The sequence below is a fragment of the Pezoporus wallicus genome, unplaced genomic scaffold, assembly GCF_028554395.1.
Source record: "Pezoporus wallicus isolate ANWC-B61680 ecotype Strahan unplaced genomic scaffold, APGP_CSIRO_Pwel_v1 contig_4485, whole genome shotgun sequence".
Taxonomy (NCBI): domain Eukaryota; kingdom Metazoa; phylum Chordata; class Aves; order Psittaciformes; family Psittacidae; genus Pezoporus; species Pezoporus wallicus.
The window spans coordinates 915796-938750 of NW_026641983.1; the positions used below are offsets into that span (position 1 = coordinate 915796).

Genomic DNA, 22955 nt, shown 5'->3' on the forward strand with positions numbered 1-22955 from the left:
AAGAAGGGTCTGCCTGAGTTACACAGCATTATGCTGCATGGAGGTATCTGGCTCAGTCCATTTAAAGCTAGCTTTAATACCTGAAGCAAAATAGCCTCATGATCTGCCTGGATGCTCTTGGGTGATGGCATCTTGCTTCTTAATTCTGCTAACTGAAAGATCTCTGCATTAATTTTATATAGGAACAAAGACAAATCAGTCAGAGACTAACAATACATGAAATGTCATTTATACTTCTTTTTCCTTATGATGTAAATTATTAATGTACATTCCAGCCACCTGAAAGAAACAGCATGCTTGCCAGTCATGGTGCTTTTTTTACTTTTTTAAATCATATCAGAATAAAATGTGAAATTCTCAGAAATCTATGCAGCTAATAGCATCTATAATTTTTATTCTTTTTTCCATTGAACAATGTAAACCAGCAACCCTGGTAGTTATTAACTAAGGAAGTGATCTCATTCCTACGCAACTAAAAGAGTTTCCAACCCTAACTATTCTATGAGTATTTAAATTTAAATTTAAAAGATTCACTTTAGTCTCCCCACTTGGGCAGTCAGCCAGCCTGGCTGCAGACGAGACATCAGATTTTCTCTGCACAGGCAGCTCCAGAGAGGACTATTTCAGACTTCAGCAACAAGTTTTCAGAAACCAAGCAGTGAAATAAAAGACATTAAAAAGATAACATGCTTCTAATGTGATGTATGTATAGAGATTGCTCAGTGAGAAAGAGCTCTTATGTGTGGAAGAGTACAGACTCAGACAAATCTAAACAGGTTGAAAAAATAAAGTAACTTTAAGCATTTGAGATGTCTGCAGTGCTGCTCTGATGAGGAACTGCAGTGAAGTAGAAGGTCCCTGTGATTTTGCACCATGTCTGGATTTCACATATAAATGAGAAATGGTTTTTGAGGAACGTTAAAGTTTCCAGGTGGATTTTAGTAGTCCCTTTAGCAGAGTTTGTGTCTTTTCAGAGTTGTACTGAAGAATTACATACTGGGGCTGCTGCAGCTTGAGACATCCTTAGCAGACTTTCATACCTTATCTTACTCCAACTCCTTAGGAGTGTCCCTGTCCTCCTTTTATGCTCCATGTGAAGATGAGTCAGTACCTCTTCTCCAGCAGCTCCACAAGTCATTTGACACAATAAATCAAAGCAGCTGGTGCTGAGGCCACCTGCACATCTACAGGATGCACATTCAGGAGTTTCACTTCAGTTGAAGTTTAGCCTGTCTGCCCAGGTTGAGCATAGCCCATTTTCTGACAAAGCACTACTTTGCAGGTTCTAAGTATACTGGCAAAAAACAAAATGGGCTAGTGATATTTAAATTAAATGGATATGACTAAGAATAGCTAGGTTTTCACCTTCTTAAAACAAGTTTGTATTAACTTTATAATTCCTGTGTTGTTCTCCTTAGTAAGACAATATTTGTACATACCAATTATACTATTTTACAGTTAGATGTTATGCAAACTATTTTGATGACATTGTACTTCAATCTCCATCTGTTAGTAAATCAGAACAATAAAAATTCACCTCCCTAAAAAAAAAAAAAAATCCAACTTAAAAATCCTGATTTCTATACATCTATGTGAATTACTTGGGTGTAATCCCAAACTCTCCTCCAAGTACTCTCCTCCAAGTACAACCAGTGGTTGGTCAAATATTGCCTTATCTGCACAGTGCCATCAGCATGCACAGCTGTGAATCCTGCCCAGCTGTAACATCAGGTTCAGATGAAGGTTTCAGGCTTTAAAATGTGGAAGCTGGTCTCACTCAAACAAAGTGAGCACCTACTTCTGGAGGAAAAGCCTGATAAGAAGATAAGAAGATTTTTATTTATTTTATTTTTTTTATAAACTTGGAAGCAAGAAGCTAAGACCATAGCTTTGCAATTCACCTATTCAGGTGACTAACATCATACTTTGAAATAGTCAAGGACTATTCATGACTATTTTCTGGTTTTTTTTGTATGAGTCGCACTGAAGTCAAAGTTCACAGTTAATTCATACCCTCGGTAGTGCACAGAATAAAAAATAAAGTAAAAAATAAAGAGAGTTAACCTAAGAGACTTAAAACAAAAGTCCTAGAGATTTTTAAAAGTCCAAGAAATGAGACTGCTGCTCAGGAGTTCTGTTCTGCTTATGGCTCTGTGCTCCCTGGGACCAGCATAAATCAGGTGCCTCAAAGGTCAGGCCTGGGCTCTGCTACTGGTGCTGCCTCATAAACACAGCCAAGAGGTACCAGAGCAGAAATAATCTCCACTAAGCATGACCATGCTGTGATTTGGTGATATTTCCATTAAGTTACTGAGGTCCCTTGCAACCCAAACTATTCTATGATGCTATGATTCTATGTTCTCACTTTCCTCAGCATCAAATTTGGATTCTATGCTTGGTCTGGACCAGATACATCACGACAGACAGTAATGTAGTTTATCTGAAGTTAATTTTTATACTTATGCTGTTGCTCCTCGAACTAACATTTCACTGAGGTTGTTGCTTCACACGCATCTGCAGGATTGGACAGAGATATATGTGTGTATGGGTTTGGAGAGGGAAAAAGCAGTAAAATTGTTACAAAGAATTTGCAAAGAAGATGAGAGAGCCATGCTTTAGTTGTGATAAGGAAGGCTGCTTTGAAATATAGCAGAGACCATATGAAGTCCATTAAGAACTGGTGAACATAAAAACAACCCCAACATCCTTTCCTGTGACTCCTTGGAGTATAAAAGCTTGCATAGTGCTTCAAAGACAATTCAACAATAACATAATTGGGTCTCATGGTCTGGCACTTAAATCCATGTAGGGCAGGGGGAAGAGCAAAATATGTTCTCTCTTTGTTAAACCTCCCATGCTCCTTATCTTATTTTCTCTCTTTCAGTGTTTACTCATCATTTGTCCTCAGTGAAGCTGATTTGTAGTACATGAATGAATGAAGATGTCTTTGATGTTGCTGTACTGAGCAAAACAGTTGTTTTTCTTTGATAAGTTCACATGAATAGAGCTATTTGCTATTACCACATCTTTTACTGATGCAGCTATTATGCCTGGAGAGAATTCAGAGTCCTTTTCAGATGTATGTTTGCAGCTTTCATTAAGGCTAAGGTTCTGCAAGCGCATATTTGAAGGAAGATGTGCATAATAGTAATTACAACACATTTGCATGAACATCTTGCTTTTAATTCAGAAAGCGCTCAGCATGCTTTACAAACTTCACCAACACACTTACACATGTTGTAAATGTAGAATCACTTTGTCAACAGCTGCTGTACAGCTACCTCGAGGTGAAACACAACAGCTGTGCAACAGGAAAAAGCAGCTCACAGAACATGGCAGCAATCAGGGAAACTTAAATTGCCTTATCTAGTAGAAACCATCGGGAAAATTTTAGATAAGCAACATGTCAAATGAAAATCTGGCTTGAGCAGTGGAGGAGGTGTCCCTCCTACTGTTGCAGGGAAAGTGCTGCAGCGTTTTTAATGACAGCAATTTGCGTGAACCTCTGTTTTATGTCTCTGAAGAAAGACAGCACCTCCAACTGAAGTGTGATGGGTAATAGAGGCCAGCCCTTGGTTCCTGGCAGACCCATATCACAGAGTGACACCTACAATATGAACACATTCTTGTTCTACAGAGCTTTGTGTTTCCCTTGGCTGGCTCTTGGGGCTTGAACCTGCCATAGAATCATAGAAACAACTAGGCTGGAAAAGACTTTGAAAATCATCACCATGATAGCTAGGTGGGACCACACAGCAGCACGCAAGCACAAATTCATAAACCTGTTAAAAATAAGAAATCTTTGAAAGGAATAGGGGACAGGGAAACAAGAGGTCAGCATGATGTGAGATTGGATGCCTGATGATTTCGCCATCTGTAGGGGATGCGCTACCTCGTACCAGTGTAAAATAAGAAATAGACAAGTGACAACATCATGTTGTCAAGGTTTTCATTGTCTTAGCTGTAGAAGCAGAGAAATGACACTCTAGGCTTTGGATTCTACATCTCTCCTTGGTTCAAAGTTACTGTGTGAAGCAAATGTGGGGAGCCTTCTGCAGCTGGAGAAGACCCTGTGATTGAAACTGACTGAAAATACTTGTTTTCTGAATCATAGAAATGTAATAACTCTTTACTCAGGCTTTGAGACTCTGGAAAATTTTGGCATGCTTCCCATCAGTATGATGTCCTTGAGGAAGAAGAAGAGAAGAGTGGTTTTTCATGCCATCTGTTGTCTTTCCTGCATGCCCTGTGTCTGATCCTGCATGACTGACTGTGCCTCATCCCCATACCATGCCTATTAATTAGACCTCACATTATCTTCACACACTCTCTTGGGTTCATCCCTCTTCCTGCTGCAGGACAATAGTTCTTCCATTGGTAGCAGGGGACCCCAGTAAATGGCAGCTGGTGTTTTGGTCATACATCCCCACTTGGTGTTTCTGGGCAGCTGCAAATGCTGTTCCCGAACATCGTAGCTGGGGATGCAGCCACATGGGACAGCAAGCTGGACCCTGGGGATGATGCTGCAAGCACTGCATTTTGCAAGCTGGTTCCCACTCCAGACCCCCTCACTCTACCCCAACAGAATCCCAAATAAAACACCATTTTCCAAAATAAAGGAGCCTTCTCAGTGGCAGATATGTGTCCTTCAACTTTAGCAGGAAGCCTGAAGAAGGGGAAGATGCCTGAAGCAAGGATAGGCACCAGTGTGGAGGGGGTCAGGGTGGACTACAACTGCAGCCCACCACAGGGCTTGGCTTCGGGTGGCCAGGGCAGCCTGGGGAGATTTTGTGTCATGCCTTGGTCATGAGTGTCACATCAGCAAATACAAGCTGGAGAGCATGTGTTGTCAAGCACTCCTCTTCCGATGACTCCAGATGGGGACCACATGGAGTCCAAAGTAAAAGCGCAGCAAATGAACCTAATCCTCTTCTAATTCTCTGCCTGCAGTGAAATAGTCTCTCACTGTTGCTTTCCTAATGAAAAAGCAAGTAGCAGTCATATGTCTAGGTCACTCTTATTGCTTCTTACTGGCATAACTGCATTTTACCATGACTGGTTAAAGTAGCACAGAGAAACAAATCATAGTCTATTTCCTGAGCCTGTTTTGCAACAGAAATAAGAAACATATTTTCTGTTTGGGAGGACAGCAACACACTGCTTTGGGTTTTTTTCTGGTTTTGTACAGGTTTTGCTGTATAAGAATTTCCCCAACTTTTCTAATTACCCATGATAGCCCTTTGATCTCCTTCTAGCCTTGCTATTAGTTACTTCTCTAAATACAGCAGGAGCAGCAGCAGCTTTTTATGAGACTTTTATTCATCTTTGAACCTGATAGAAAGGCCATAAAAGTGAGTAAAAAGCTTTTCAGTTCACTTCAGACAAAAGGCCTTGCATCAGGCTCTTTGTGAAAATGCATAATCCACCATTAAAAGTAAGGCAGGTCACTCCTTCATTCTTCTCCTGTTGATTTTAGTGGAAGTAAATCAGCAGAAATCATAATACTGATAGAAAATAATAGTACACCCAATTAGAAAAAAAGGATTGCCTGTTTTTCATGTTAAACGTCAGGTACAGTATTGCTTTACTCACCCTTAGAGCTAACAAACTCTTTGGGGTTTTTAATGTCATGTCCTGGAAAATAATGCAAGGCAGGATTTTCACATGCTTTGTTTATTGCTCTCTAGTTTGACTTAAGAACTGAGCTGGGAAAAAAAAAAAAATTCAGGGTGTTTTTTGTAAAATAATAGAACAAAAGCATAAACATATTTCTTATTTTAATTTAAAGGCAAGTGATAGCCACTATTTATTCAAAATCTTGAAAAATCCTGAATAAGAAGAGTACTACTTATATAACAGAAGACTAGCTAATCCTAACAGGACTTACATGGCAAATTGGAACTTGCCTTATAAGAATAATACATTTAAAATGACACTTCAAAGAGAAGCATTTTTCAAAGGACAAGTACACAATAATCAACAGTCTCGTAATGACTGCCAGAAAGTTTCTACTGGTAGAACAGTGAAATTGTTATAAAAGCTATCAAATGCAGAAGGTGGGGAAAGCAGGGATAAGGATTTCTTAAAAAGTCTTTTCAGATTATAAAACGGTTCTGGCACTTTTATTTCTCACCTTGTATTCTTGTTGGATGTCAGATTATATTTGGCATAGTTGGTAACTTTGCCCTTTAGAAAACTCACCATCTATCAAGAAATCCTGTGTGCTTTGATAAGCATGACCTGGAATTTGAACCTGTCTACCTTTGTGAATGTGCTTGTTTTTTCTGGAAAAAAAAAATAAATATAAAAAATAGAATAAATATATAGACAAATCCAAGTAATTCAACAGCTTTTTAACTTTAAAAGACATAGACAAAGAAAAGAGTTTTCTTTTTTCCATTTTAAATCAGAATTGTGGCAATGTTTTGGGATGAGATTTTTTTGGGGCTTTTTGTGTGTGTGTGTATGTGTTGGTGAGGATATATTGGTTTACGTAAGCTTTAAGTTTGTACTGTACGTGCTGCATACTTAGCACACTATATTCATCTTGGCTGAAAATTTACTTCCAAGGGCAGATCCAAATTGACTCAATGTTTGGTTTGGATTTTTGGTTTGTTTTTTTTTGGTTTGGTTGTTTGTTTGTGTGTTTCTTTGGGGTTATTTTTTGGTTTGGGTTTTTTGTTTTGGTCTGTTTTTTTTTTGGGGGGGGTTGTTTTGTGTTTTGGAGGGGGTTTAGGGGGTATTTTTGTGTTCCCCCCTGCAAAGCTAGTTACTAAATCTCACCATATTTGCGGTCTGTGATGGGTTCTCCAGCACCTTCTGGCTTTGGTACGAAAGAAATTTCTCTAGCCTCAAAAGGAAAGGTGCCCACAACACCAAAGGTTTCCTCTCTTCTGGTTTGCTCACCAGCTTTCCCAGTGCAGGGGAGGAGAAGGATTTTTCCAAGAACTCTCTTCCCCATAGCTTTCGTAGCAGTGGTCTTCCTCTCTAAGAGCTAACAAGAGTGCTAACCAAACCACTGCTGTAGGCACTGGAGCAACACAGATAACTTGGATGAACCCACAACTTCTCTTGCAGGGTCCAACCAGCTGTGATGAATTCTAACAAAACTGAAACTTGCTTATTTACTTGTAAACTCAGATAAGTCAATATCCTTTAGTCAACCCACTATCTTTTTGCTTTGGCAATATAGGATTTAATCTTTTTCCTAGGAATTCTAGGCATTGGTTTTGAGGATCTAAATTTAATTCCTTTCATTCCTCCTCAAAAGTAATACTAAAAATGGCTTTGAATGTTTAAAATTAGTAGTTTTGTTTTAACATCAAAAGTTATATCTCTTATATTTATCCAAATTCTGCATCAAGTGATAGGTAGTAAGTAAATATATTCACTGATTTTACTGATTCACAGTAATGTAGGTGAGAACAAGATATTAAACAAACACAGTAATACCATGATATATTCTGAGACAGGCAGCAAATTTTTAAAATTGCTGGATTTGTCATTTTATGAGCAAAGCTGATAAGGAAGGCAGGTTTATGAGTGACTTTTCAAACTTCCCTTCTGGCAGGGGAATCATGGAGTTAATTTGGCTTAGATGTAAGGCAGAGGAGCTTTATGGCTGCTTTAATTTATGCCAAATAGAGAACCACACTAAAAAAGCCCTTCCCTTATCCAGGATTGCAGAGGGTTGCAAAGAGTGTGTGGCTTTATTTAACAAAAGGATACAGCTGGAAAGAACAGAGGAAATTTTTTAGGCACCCAAGCCCATCGTCAGCTTTGAAAGAATTGCTTGGCATAATGTGCTCTGACTGGCAGGCCTGTCAGACTGATTAATTCCCAGCACCTCTTCTGTACAACCAAGAAGAAGGAGTGTGGATGTACATTTGAATATCTGTCTTTATTCTTTATTCAAAACCAGCGTAATCGGGTTTTAGTTGAAAAATATGCTGGGTAAAATGCGTGTTATTTTTAACAAATCCACTAATATTGATCCATATAATTTGTGCTAAAGGGAGGAAAGTACTTTTACTAACATAAAAGAGTAGGTCTTAACTGAATGTCTCACCATTCCTAACCCAAACGACTGTTTCAAAAGAGCAGCCTGCCATTCAGTGTTTATTGTGAGAATAGCTTTTTACTTTCCTACTGCTTTCTGAAAACAACTCCTAACTTCTTCTGCAAGCTGTAGGGGTTAAAACAGTGACTTACTAAGCAGCAGTTTGCACTGATCTCCATTTAACTGACCAGCAGTAATGACTGGAAAACCTCTCATGAACACCATTTATAAACATGTGGTTTGATGAGTGCACTGTGTCAAGCACATTGTGCTAATCTGCAGAACAACATCATCATGTGAGGGCTGGGTGAGTGCTCTTCGGTGCAGAGAGAATGGAGTGCAAATGCAACCATGCAGCCAGGAGGTCAGGCAGAAAGAAAATGTATCTGAGCATGAAAACGTATTCCCTTCTTAGAAGGCTTAAGCAAAACTCTGAAGTGGTTCCCATCAATGAAAAAAAAAATCCGAAAGAGGCTGAAAAGTGGCAGGCAGAGCTGCTTTTCCCTCTCTTGCCTCTGCTGAAAAGCAGGAGGTACAGTGGAGGATGTCAGTATAATCATCCCAAGAGGAGGATGTCAGTGTAAACGTCCCTGCTCTCTAGTGTTCTTTTGCAAAGGATCTTGTAATAGCCTCACCTTACATACAAACCATATTTAGTCTGAAAACTCACTTAAATGTCAGTTGAAGACAGGCCAAGTTACCATAGCTCTTGCACCCACTTGTAGGCAACACTCACCTTCTAGCTGAACACGATTTTTGTCTTTTTGTTGTGCATCAGGACACCTACAAAATACCCCCAACACAATCGTGCATTAGTTACAGACTGGTTTGGGTTGGAAGGGACCTTAGAGCTCATCCAGTTTCAAGACCCTGCCATGGGCAGGGACACCTTCCACTAGACTAGGTTGCTCAATGGGGGAAGGCAGCAGCTATTTCACAACACAGGCTCGCACTGGCAGTATTTCCACAATCATCTTTTCCATCTATCCTTGTTCTTACTTGAGAATAAGGACAGGTTTTCAGATTTGCTGATGAAAGGTTCCCCTAAATTAGGATAACCTTTCTATGAAAGTTTCACTTAGCCTCAGTCAGAATCACCTTTCCATCACTTTCTGAGTTCTCTAGAGAGACCTCAAGAAGCACACTCTGGGCTGACTCCTTCAATAAATCTTTGTTAAAAGTTGCAATATTTTTAAACCTGAGTCTGCCAGATGGCATGCACAGTTTTACAATTTCTTTTTTGCTGTATATCAAGGAAGATTTTTTGCCTGAGTGGAATGTACTCACTTGGTTTTCAGTACAGTTTCTTCTAGGAGAGCACTAGTAGGCACCAGGAGGTCCCACGACAATTAGTCAGCTCTTGGGCCAAATACTTCCTTAGCAAAGGAGAACCTGTCTGCATAAACATGGATGCATTTTGATCATTTCAGTTCAGGGATTCCTCTGTATATTGTCATATAAAGCTAACAACATCAATATTGTTACATATGATCACTCCGATTTGGCAGAAGATAGAATTAATTTTGAAATCAGGACACTGAGTTTATGTGGAAAATAACAATATTGATTATTCTTTATTGAGCATTATGTATAACATTTGGTATTGCAGAAACATTAGGTAATTAAAATATTTCATGTCTAAAATACCTTGTTTACTGCTGAGATTACAGTAAAGAAGAAAGCTAGAAAAGTCCTATCAGAAATCATTCGTTAACAGTTCTGATTATTAGTTCTGATCATTGCATGTTCATAAACACTGCAAGTAATAAAATGTTCATGATTTGGAACAAAGAAGAAATGCTCTTCCTAGAAAACAGAAGGTTTTTCTTAGAAAGCAGTGAGTCATAGAAGAATTTAGGGAACATAATAAATAATTGCCTTGAAAAGTGCTCTAAACCTCAATCTGTGGAAACAGGGCGAATGCAGTCCTTGCAAGATAAAAAGAATCATAAGCAAAAATTGTAGAAACAATAGTAATGTCACCTAGCTGCCATCTGGGGCTTCTCATGGCAAGTTTCAAAGAACAAAAGGAGTATGAATGGAGGAAGTACTAGATATTTTTGGGTTCTGTTGAAATGAAAATATGAAATATAAATCAAGGGGAGAAAAACCCCAATCCAGAACAAATGGAACATGTTCTCGTGGCAACATGAAGTGTCTAAAAAATATACTTATTTTATTTTGTTTTATTTTATTTTAATTTATTTTGCTATTTTATTCTTTTTCTTTTATTTTATTTTTAATTTCTTTATTTTATTTTATTTTAATTTTCCAACTCAGGGTTTCATTTGATAACCTTACAGGCAATTTGTAAAACTTTTACACCTCCCTCCATCAATTCAAAAGAATTGGCAATGCATTTCTCATGGACCATCAGATCAAACTATGTTCAGGGTTGCTTTTTCCTTGTTCTCACAACTGTAACTGTATTTCCCTTCCCGGTGCCCTTGGAGCCAGGAAACAATTCCTCTTTCTGTTCACAGAGAATTTTTACTGCCATTTTCTTCCTCCCTCCTACAGCAGCTGATGGGATGGATGCTCCCTGGCAGAGGTCAGAGCTCCCATATACTGTGACCTATCCTTTTGGTTTCTCCTCTTCCCCCTGCATGCACAGAGCTAAAGGAGATGCTACATTTGAAGGCTAAAAGGAAATTCCCTCAAAGCCATAGTGCTAAGAGAGTTTGAAAGTTCTATATCTGTATACATATATATCCCTGTACCACAAGGGACTGCTCAACCCATCAATTCCTTCCTTTGGAGAGGCTCTTGGGATTTGCGGGTGTCTCAGTTAGAGTCCACTCTTGTGTTAGGCAATGGTTTAGTACCCCACATTAAGTAATCAGGCTGAAAAACTCCGGCCTAAGTCAATGTACTCTATTTAGGAAATATTGGGTGAAATTTAAAACCTGTGATGTCAGGCTGCCTGATCTGACCTGCTGGTCCCTTCTGGACTTCAGACCCCACCATATCAGAACCAGAGTTTAGCAAGAGCACTCCCTACTTATGTAAAATACTGTTATACAATATCCATTTTTTTAACCAGAATACACTTTCCTAAGGAAACTTCCAACACTTACTGCAAACAAGAGTTTGTGCTTTGCTAGTAAAGGCCCTCATACATTGGTAGTAAACTTAATAAGAGCAATTGATTAGTTCTTCAAAGGTGGCAAGACCTTAGGACAGGTAATGGTGCTCTCGGTGCTGGCAAGGAGATGGGCTGTGCAGCGAGCTCATGGCTGTGCAGAAGCCGTAGCTCGTACAAAACCAAACCTATCTGGCACAGAGCCCCTGCTTAGCACTTTTTGGATCCTCTTTTATAATTAATAGCTAATGTACCTATGCATCTTCAACATAATTCCAGAGTTATGTAAATCCCTTTTCATGGTTAACAGGTGCTAACATGACACACATGACAATGCAACAAAGACAACACACAATTGGGAGACATTTTTACGTGGAAAGAAGCAATTTTGTGCTAACAGAGAAGGAATTGTCCTGTATTTTCTCACTACCTGCATCTATGCATCATGCATAACAGAGATGTTTCTGTGTTTGAATGTGATAATGCATGCCTTGGCTCCTGGTACACTTTATATGTGTATGCTCATTCTGGATGCAATGCTGCAAGCACGCTAGGAGGTATTTTGGCTGCTAATAAACTTCCCACTTCTAGGCAAGATTAATTCATAATGTGCTTGATTTCTTACAAGAAATTTGTAACAAAAAGTACACCTAAAGCAAAATCTATGAAATTAAGTATCCAGGGCTCTATTCTGCTGCCTTACACTGTGCATAGGTACTTATTTATTTTAAAAAGAAGTGACAGGGTATGGCCCTATGCATTATTATATTGACATTCTGCCATGGGCTTTACTGGGAGGCCAAAACATTTTGTTAACCAGCCTCCCTGACCTCTGGGGAGATCTCTAAACTGTCTCACTTTTAGCCCTAACCCTTTGACTGTCCATGCTACATACATATATTAACTCACTTCTGACATCCAATCTGAAGCTGAACAGTTCATTCTCAGTGCAGGAAAAATGGGACTTAAGCCACAAGGGAGTTTTACAGATGGCTGACCAGGGACCTGGTTTTGCCCTGGCTTGGATAGCAAAGGCAACTTAGGCATTACCAACCATTCAACCTAGAACATTGCAATGTGTTTTGATGTCAGAATGATACAAAGATTTCAAGACAGTAAAGAAAATCAAAACAAGTTTTCAGATTGATGTGGGATTCAGAATAGAATTGCAACCTAATGGAAAAGGAAAGCTTTGAACAAAAAAAAATAGCAAAGGGAAGATCTTTTGTGCATGTAGGGGCTAAGAACAGGACCTCCATCTGGGCCAGTCTTCAGTAATGGTCATTGCTAGATTTTCAGTTTGCAAGAAATTTGTTAGATGTGATATGTAGATGTAGAGATGATGATATTGTGATAAATGTTTTAACTTCCATTCAAATTACCATGCTGCTACTTATTCACACCCTTTTTTTCCTTAAAATTTGGTATGATATTCCTAATCAAAAGCAAGTGCATTTTTTTACACCCTCAGAGGTGTCCGTGGATAAATGGTCTTTAAGTAGTATTTATCTTATGCTACTTAAGGTTTGTTGATTGTTACAGTGATGTGATTCTGCAATACTGATACCATTGAAATTACAAACTGAAAAGACATTTTTAACCAGACAAATTCTACAGTGGGTATTTCTTTTCCATTTGAATTTTTCCTTCTTGGTTTTCTGCCTTTCCACTGAAAGATCTGTGCAATCCTCTATCTGGAATCAGTAACTCTCAAAATTTTGTATTCATAGTCTACACTAAATGAAGTAGTTGTTCACGTTTATGAAATTAGAATACTTCCAGAGAACGTGCTTTATATCTTCACTCATTGTATTTAGGTGAGTTTAATATAATAAACAAAGGGTATAATTTAGATCTGGTTCACCAATTCAAATAAAAAATAAATTCCCTGGCATCAATGGGGACAACACTTGTGAGAAAAATTGATGAAGAAACCACGGATCACATCTGCATGCATTTCCCAGAGCTACATGCAGTTATTTTATTTGAAATGTAAAAAAGAACAAAAGTTGACAGTTGCATTCATATCTGACTTCATTGTCTCAGTTCAAAGTATTGCAATCAGTGCACATTTTTTTCTGCTCATGATTTCTAGTTTATAAACCAGATGATTGCATGGTGGATTTTTGATTCTGACATGCTTTTTCTAGATGAAGATTAATAAATTCTGTGGCCCAATAAACTCATACTGTGGACTTTAAAAAATAGTACACATATCTGGGTAAACTCTTGGGTGAAATTACTTGCTTACACAATGTACATTTTACATCCGGAGCACCTATATTTACCTAGAAGCTAAGTCCGGGACTAGAATACCGAGAGCACTGTAAACCAGGACTGATCCAAAGCTCGTGAAATCCACTACGTAAATTACTGATTTCAGTGGGATTTAAACCAGGCACTTAATTACTTGAGAAAGTTTACGCAACTTAGTGTTATAAATTGTTGCATCTAATATTATCATGACATTATTGATATATATGGTAATTTACAACAAGTAAACTGTCCTGGGTGATTCATAAATCTGTTAGTTTACAAGTGATTAAGTTAAAGAAATACACAGTGGAAAAATAAAAAGATTATTAGTGTCTCAGGGAAAACATCATTCTTTCAATTCTTGTCCTGTGCAGTATTTTATTTCTTGTGTGTCTTGCTATGTACGACAGACAGTGAAAGAGCACAATTGGCTTGTAGTGTGATGGACCTATCATGTGGGTAAGTTTTTTCTCTAAAAGCCAAGAAATCACTGGCCAATGTCAAGTCACTCATCCCCAGTATGACATTTGTATTGTGAGTCAAAGCACAGCTCAAGGGATGACAAAGCAGTATTGCACACTTGGATCCCGTAACTGAATGTGAACAAATGTAATACTCAAGTGTAGCTTTCATGATGAAATAAAAGATATCTCAGCCATGAAAGGGGATTATTATCTCTGGTATAGAAGCGTGACCCCTCATTAAAATATCCATGGTCATTTCCATCTCTTCCAGTGAGAGCTTCTTTTTATACTGTGGCATTGTTTTAGTTGTCAAACACCACATTTTAGTTTGAATCAAACTGTGGGAATTAGAAGAGAAGCCAGTCAAATTCTCATGGAAACCTTACCAGCTCTGTTTCATCCTGTAATTCAGCATTTTACTGACCACTAATGTTATTTTGCAGAAGTTAGAATGGCTTAGGCTTTCATATATTATGAAAGCAGACAACCTCTTACTATGCTGTGAATATTTTTTTTCAAATCTGTTAACTAAAGAAGAAATGTTCTTCCCAAAGCAGGTCAAAACACAGAATGAAAATTGATTAAAAAAAAATACAAACACATTGTTTTCTCTTATTATTTTATAAAAAATCAATATGTTGAGAGCACACTTTGATTTAAAATTTTAAATCTTGAATTATTTTGTAATTATGAAGAACTTGTGTTCCTTAACTGTTCTGTTTTAACTCACCATGTGTACTTAACTGAGCAATGTTATCTGTACATGGAGATTTTATTAAATAATAGGAAAAAGTCAGCCATCAGTGCATGGAGATACTAAGTCCTTCACTGCCTATAATGTTTGGAGTGAAAAGATGCACTGTATCTTAGTTATCTCCAATTAGTTAAAGTAAGTCAGCTATTTAGTGGTGGTACTTCAACACCATGGATATTTCAATTAAACAAGGGTGGCCTGTTTCTTACAGACAGTCATGCTGGACACACGCTCTAGAAAACTTTTGTCCAATTTTTCAGAGGTTTCTTTTTTTCCAGTCATACTGGAAATCAGGGAGTAATTGAAACAAGAGTAGGTAAATCTTTTAAATGCCTACAAGCAGCAATGTGCACCAAATCTTGCTTGAAAAGAAAATTAACCAGGGCCAGAGTGCAGTCAACACATGTGCTTGCACTTAACAGTCAGCCAGCTCAAGTGAAAAAAAGAAGGTCCCAGTGAAAGGGTCATGGTGACAGATTATTAAAAGAAGTACATGGAAGGGCACTGCTGTAGGAGTTCTTTTTTTAGGAATAGAAATCTGAGGGGATGACAGGAGACACATGGGAGGAGTTTGGGATGGATTTAATTCCTGTATTTGTTTTACAAACAAGCAGAAGCTCTATTTCCATGACTAAACACCACTCGGATATTTCCAAAAGCTTGGAAGAATGCAAAGGCAGAAAACAGTTCAAAAAGGCAGTAAGATGTCTGGAGAACCAAACAACATAACAATGTCTTGGTGACCCTGGACAGGATGCTACTACAGGAGGTGCTGCTGGCCAAGCTCAAGTACTGCAAAAGGGAATAGAGAATGGCATATCTGCATTCCAAAATTCACCTTCTACTCACAAAGAATCAATATAAATTATAACATATTTAACATATTATATTATATATATAACATATATAACATATTATATAATATAAATTATAACAATCTTACACCAACTCTTCAGTTTTCTTCAGGTAAATATATTTTCTGATGTCACATATCTTCCAAGATAGGCGCTCTTCCACATGATGCAGGGTTTTGTTCTGACAAGTGTATTCAGTTGGTGTAGGTAAATGATTTATGTATTTGTGAATAAGTTATGCTGACAAAGGCATAGCAACTGAAAAGATGCATGTTTCTTGCAATGCTCCACAAAGCACCCTTTGCCAAAAAAAGCACATCAATTCAACAACCTCCAAGGTATTATTTGTAAGAATACACCATTTCCTATATTGGATATCACTCCCAGTTAGCTTCCCCTTGGCCAGTAATGTAAATACACTTTACATTTCTCCATTTGTAGTTTTCTTTTGTATATCATCTTCCTCTGCTTCAGCTGAGGGGAATTTAACATTTGTGTTCCAAGTTTCTCCATGAATCCTTACCCCTTGATTCATATACATTCTGACAACATACTTCAAGTACTTTGTTTTAATAAGTACTGTTTTCATTGCACTGTTTGGGATTTGGTGGGAGAAACGCACTTGGAGAGTTGCCTGCCTCTTAAAAATGTAGCTAATGGCCGTTAGGGTCCTGTTTCTTGGACCATAAAACTTGCCTGCAACAACTGAAAAGAGAATTCTGTTTGACCTTTTGTGACTTAATTTCATGCTTGATTTCCACTGCTGCCACTTGCTTTACCTCAAAGACTGTGGTTGTGTCCCTCCAACGGACAGTGTGGGATGGAGAGGTGAGTGTCTGCCCTGTGTCTGAGTGTCTGCTCTCCTGCTGCCTAAACCAATTACACAATTTTGATGAACTGACCTTTTAATCTCAAAATAAAATACACATTAGTTTTCAAGTCCCTGTCCAATGGTAAAATAACTGTGTTCTCTTCATTTATTCTTAAAATATCTTTCCCTTCAGTTCTTAATGATGGAACAATTGTAACCTATAAATGTATATTTAGTATTATCTAAATGCACTGATTGATCTACTGCATATTTCTGTAAATGTTACTCTTGATACTCCAGTTTCACTCATGTAAACAGAGTGATGATTTATGTCCTGGTCTATCCAACACTGTAATCAGTACCTGTAATAATCAGTACCTGTAATTAGTACAATCTGCACCATATGTTCTATTGTACCACTGCTTGTTGTCCTTTTGAACCACTGTTTCTCGTGCTTGTCCTTTATCTATTTCAGTCATAGTGGAAACAATAACTGTTAAAACAGACACACAACCAGCTTGCAGATTCTTACTGCAATGCCAGTAACTTTTCTAAATCTAGGACAAGAAATTTAGGGTTTTAGAAATTTAGAGCTGCTAAAGGAGAAAATTTTCTAATTTTGGGTTGAGAGCAGTGCTACAACTTCACCATCAACAGCATAGAAATCATTAGCAAGGATCACCATAAGTCTGGTGGCGTACCAGTCTTCTGGACCTTCAGTTTTTGACATTGATGCAGAGAGATGACCATGACTGATTCTTTATGATGGATGTACTCAGTCATTTCATCACACTATCAAATGCTGTCAAATCATTTTCCATAAAGAGCAAGCATAGGGTGTTGCTAATCAGGGCTCAAATGCAATTTTCAATCAAACAGTCTTTACAGGAAAACAAGCTTTTTCCATGCACTTTCATGTTGTGCTTTTGGATAAGCAAAGACAGTTGTAGTTAAACACTATTTTATCCATAAATGAGAATATAAAGAAGTTTAAAAGTCTAAGAACATTAAGCGTGTTGAATGTGTTCCTACCATGAGGAACACAACTAAAGGCAAAGTGGACTGAAAGACACCAGCAAGCCACTGAAATGTGATAAGACAATTAAGTGCTGACTACACATTTCAAAATGCATGGCTATTTGAAAATAAACATGTCCTCCTCATTTTTAGTACTTGTGGTAAAAGTTTGGGAGATAAAGCTCCCCAGATTCTCCACAAGCATGACTTTGGTGATGGCATGGAAACGTTGCAGTAAGAGATCTAATGAAGTAGACACAATGTCACTGTAACAGATCAGCCTTGTAAAGCATGCATGCACACATCTGAGATGCACATCAGTAAATCGAATTCCATCCTGAAAGTCAAGTGGCATCCTAAGTTGAAGACCCTCAAAAATGCCTCACCAGAGTAATTTTGAACACTACATTAGGTTGGTTTCTGTTTGGATGAGGAAAATGTGAAGAAAAGGAAGGAGACTGTGACCATAAATATGTCCCTTGCAAACTGGAAATTAGCAGAAGTGTTTCTACATCTCAGGAGTTTCCTGTTAGCTCAGCTGGTGAGAACAGGCAAACCTGGGACCTCCTGTGGGCTCCATACAGTGGAAATTCATCTGACTTCTGCTTAGTCAAAATCTATGAGATTATCTTCTAATCAGCTAACCGCTACTGATACCTTGTACATCAAATAGAAAGATAACTTAAGTCAGCAGGGTAATTTCTGTCACTGCATCACTTGCCGTATGCCTGAAATCTCTTTAGTAGGATGAATCAGATTGCCTTTGAAGGTAGACTTTAAATTGAAAAAAAAAAAAATTAAAAAAAAATGAGAGAAGGATAATACAGATCAGGCTTAGCAGAGGAATACCACATCCACACAAATTCTTGGTGGCAGCTGTGCAATGAGGAGTAGGGTGGGCACCAGGAAGAGAGCAGCAGCAATCATCCATTCAACTGCTTGGTCATTCATCTGGAGCTGTCAGCTCTACCCACTGCTCTTTAAGGCAGACTTCAACCTCCTTGTCAGCCATGGTGATAATGATGCTTCATACAGGTGAAAATCCAATTACAGAATAAAAATCACAGGCCTAACAAACTGTGTTTAATTTTATGGGTTATTATTACCTCCGTTGTCTCATCTCTCATTACATGTTTTCTAATTAGAATATGAGGTCTTTCTGGGTGGGACTTTCATTAAAATTCTGTCCCCAATGAGTCAACATTAGCAGGGGATTCATACTGAACAAAATACAAATAGAATGCTTATTAATTAACTCTCCGGTATGTTTCGCCTTAACATGACGTTATCTTGGACAGCATCATTTTATTTAAGAATTTATATATACACATAGATGCTACCTAAGGTATCCTTTAGATCTCCAGTAGTGTGCTTGGAAAAAAGTACTGAGTAACAATACATTTCATATGTCTGTATAGAAATCTTAACAAGTCCATTTATCTTCACAAGACTAATGAAGCTGGCCATATCTTCTGTCACTGCCATTCCAACTGTGCATTACTGTCCTGCTTATACGACTGTCTTATAACTAAAAATATAAAAATAATATATGTGTGATTATAGAATAACTTTAATCTATATTTCTCTGCCTGACACTGTCCATTTTTTAAATATTTTTAAGGAACTGACTTTTCATGTTATAAACAGCCGGCATATGCTATCGAAAATGTCCTACAGGACAGTTTGAGATGAGCAAAAATTACAAAAGTAAAACCAAATACCATTTCCTTTCTGGAATGTTCAGATTCAAAGTTGCCAGTAAGAATATATTTCACTGAGAAAAATACATCTTTATTATAAAATAAAGTAGAAGGAGATGTTGGAGATCAAAGTATTATCAACTGCTGCCTCTTCCTCTCTTGGCAGTGTTAGTGTTCAGATGTAAGACTTTAAATGAGTTCCAGGGTCACAGATACATTAAAAAGAAAAAGAAAAAAGAAAAAAGAATGAAAATAAAAAAGAAAAAAAAAGGCAGGTGCTGGGTAGGTTTAAAGATAGCAGTGGTAATGGCAAACTCTCAAAAGCAAAGCGTCACGTGTGATATTTCTTATAGTGCCAGGAGCTAACTTTTTGCGTTATTCAAGATAAGAAAGGTGGTAGTCAAGATCTTCATTAAAGCTGAACATGTAACAAACTTGAACCCAAGAACCAAAACAATCCCCATCCTAGAAGAGTGTCTAGAACATCCTGAGCAAGGACAAATTACTGCTTTTCATTCTTCCCCAGTGGAAGTCAGAAAGTGCATTATTACTACGGGTGTAGAACTCATTAGACTTCAGGACAACCAATCTAAACACCAAGTAAAAACCTTCACATAAGTGGATATCCTCTTTTCCTCATGTGGCAGACCTCCTCACTCCCTCAGTGCTCCAGTGTGCTCCATGCGAATTTGGATAAAGACTTTTGTCTGACTGCAACAAGGCACAGTCTGCCACTATTTGAATATTCTGGAGAATGTGCTGGTGATCCTGGGTAATAATGAAGGTATTCCAGAATCCCCACTGTGTGATTCACTGATTCTTTGCATGAAGTTAACTTCTTGTTAAACAGTTATCTTGAAGCAATTATTAATTTAAGCCAGGCTAATACCAAAGCCACATGAATATTTGAATTAAGCATTGAATAATATAAATATGTTTATAATTATTTACAACTTGTAAAATAAACAACATGGCTACAAAACTTCATAGAAACACAGGAAAAAGAAGAAAAACCGTGCTTCATCTGCTTACTCCAAATTGCATTTGAAAGGTTCTTGCTAATGAATGCAACCTGAGATGAAAGCACACAAAAACCAGCTCCCCAGCTAAGGAGCCCTTTAAAAACACATCCGAGCAAAGCAGATGGGCAGAGGAAACATAGTCTCTAAAGAATCAGAAGAACAAAAGAGAATATTCCTATTGAAGCTGTGCTGCCTTGCATGAGAACTCCTTTCACACAGGTCAGGCAAGGAAATGCTCTCTGATACGTGCAGAGGTACTGGAAAGTCCACCCAAACCCTGAGGGTCACTCTCAGATGTTTAAAATGAAAATGTAAAAAACCACCACCACCAAAACCACAACAACAATAACAAAACATTACGACAAAGTACTACCAGACATCCGACCCTTAATGAAGAATCATTTCAAATGTGAATACAACCAGTAAGCCTCCTGCCCATTTATGGGAAACAGACATGTACCAAAAGAAAAGGACCTTGGTGAACTTAGAAAGAAGTCTCCAGCTTTAATAGAATTTTTTTGCCCCTTGAGCACAAAAGCATTACGTCTTCAGTTCCCTTAACAACAAACTTTGGAGAACAAAGAGGGCTCATTGACTAATGTAGTTATATGGTCACTTTCTGCATTGTCTGCTGTATCTGAAGAAATGAGAAAAATCACAAACTGGATCACAGAACAACCTCATTCTCTGCATGGCATGAGTAACTTATGAGTCTATTGCCTGACTGGCAAATGATCTTTCCTTGGTTTATTACACTGTGCCTGAAATTCTCCCTGCAGGGCAGGTCAGTAATAGGCTAGAAGATCCTGCTTCCAATGGGAATTGGATGTCAAGACAGAGTTGGAATTTAATATGTTCTAACACTTTCAAATAAAAAGAAAGCAACCACAAAAACCACAAGTGCTACAGAAAAGAGCCTCTTTACAAAGTCAACACAAAAAGCAACTGAGTGAGTGGAACAGCCTCAGTTTGGATTATTCTGGGTATGGAAAAAATGCCCTGTTGTGAGCATTCAGGATGGATATCAGGTATCTTTGCAGCCCTTCATCTCAAGGTTACCTGACTGATCCTACATGCTGGAGTCCTCATTAAACTGACCAGAGAGAACCCTCATGAAAGAACTTGCTGGAGTACTTCCACCCTGAATTTCCTGTGGTTCTGCAATGCCCCCTCAAAAGCTCCAAACAACCAGCACAGGAAGAATAGAAACAGATAGACATTTGTTGACAGAACAATGTCTTAGTTTATTCCTGATGCGGACTGGAAAAGTGGGGCGAAAATGTACCTAGAGTAATATTTCTAAATTGCTACTTTACCCTTCTCATGCTGCCAGCCAAACCCCATCCTGATGTGGCCTGACTGATCAACACTTCTAATCTTGAGCAGCACAGACCTTTTAGGAATTTTTAACAGAGGCATCTGCATTTTATTCCCAGTTTGGAAAGAATCTGAATATTTGGCAAGTCATTAGAACCTTATTGCTGAAAAGAAATATCCTAAAAATCAGACAGCTATTTTAATGCAGACAATGCAGAGAAGCCTAAGAAAATTTCCACTGCAGTCATATATGATACCACAGTTAAGACAGTGCCAACTCTGGGAAACCTTTCCGTTAATTAAATAAACCTACACTGCTTCTGTCTCCAGTAGGTGACTTATTCTGACAACTCTAAATCTTTGGTGTCAGATTGCTCACGGTTCTTGAATTCCTCTTGATGCTTATTCAAGACACAGATGTTTGCAGCTTCAATATAGTGACATAATCAAAAGGACATTAAGTGACAAGATAAGTAGTCCAGGTAATACCCCCTAGCAATCCTAGGTATATGTCAGCTAGAGTCCTTGGAATACAAGATATCTGCATATTATCTATTTAGCTCATGCATTACCACATGTAGTTGTGGATGCTCGATGATTTTTCTGAGTTTTCAAGGTCATAGTGCTATCCTTCATATTTTAAGCTTTTAAATGAAAAAAAAAAACTGTTCAGCAGGAAGCACTTCACCAGCATTCTTCCTCTGTCATGCAACCGAAGTCTTAGTTACTGAAGACTAACTTCATTGATTTATAAGCCCATCTATTTAGACACAAGAGTACATGACATGAAGTTAGACTAAACAAGTACCTTTTGGAAAACATCTACTCTAAACATAACATCACAAATGACAGTGAATCTTCCAAAAGGCATAGCAATCTACTTCAACAGTGAAAATCTGTCATCACAAAAAGCTTTCTCTGCAAAAAGACTAGATAAGTATCCTTTTCATTTTTATTTTTTTCTCTGTCTTCCCCTTTTAACTATGTGATATTGTTATGTACTTGAATGATTACAAAAGAACTTGAAGACCCTAATTATAGGCTGCAGGCAAATTGCCTTCTAAATTTCTTTTTGATGAGATAAATGGGAAATTCCTTAAATTTCTCAGTGTAAAATGTTTTCAAGGACCTCAAATTATTCTCATGATCATGCCCTTCTCTTGTCACTTCTTCTTTTGTAAATATATCACACATAAAAATATAAAAATCTTTTATTCTACTCATCTAGTACCTGGTCTGCATATCCCACCTCCTTTAGAGTAGTTGTTCCTTGCATCTGCTAAATTAAACTCTTTTGTGGCATTAACAGTGGCTAGCTTGACATTCAAATCTGGATCAAAAAATGCTTTTGTACGTCCAGACCGAAGAGATCAGACAAAGTCTGTATTACTTTACTTTAGTTTACTTTTAGCTTGATTATATCTAACAGCATAATGATGTAACCTTAGTTCTTAGCCTATTAGCAAAATCTGTAGTTAGCACAGGTTGCAAAATGTACCTGAAACACTGGACAGATGATTTGGCTATTAGTCTGTGCTTGCATAGCCACTCCCCAAGTAGTAAACAAATTAATTAAAACTTGTTTAGGTATATCCCCAAGGGAAAAGCAGGCAAAGCTT

General features: G+C 37.9%; 1 long non-coding RNA gene across 1 annotated transcript; it reads right to left on the reverse strand.

Moving 5' to 3' along the window:
- Positions 1 to 15183: 15183 nt before the first annotated feature.
- On the reverse strand, positions 15184 to 16760 carry LOC130608492 (uncharacterized). Its single transcript, XR_008974551.1, has 2 exons — positions 16659 to 16760; positions 15184 to 15407 (listed from the first exon to the last, which is right to left on the reverse strand). It is a non-coding gene; the product is annotated as an uncharacterized LOC130608492 (long non-coding RNA).
- Between the last annotated feature and the right edge of the window lie 6195 nt (positions 16761 to 22955).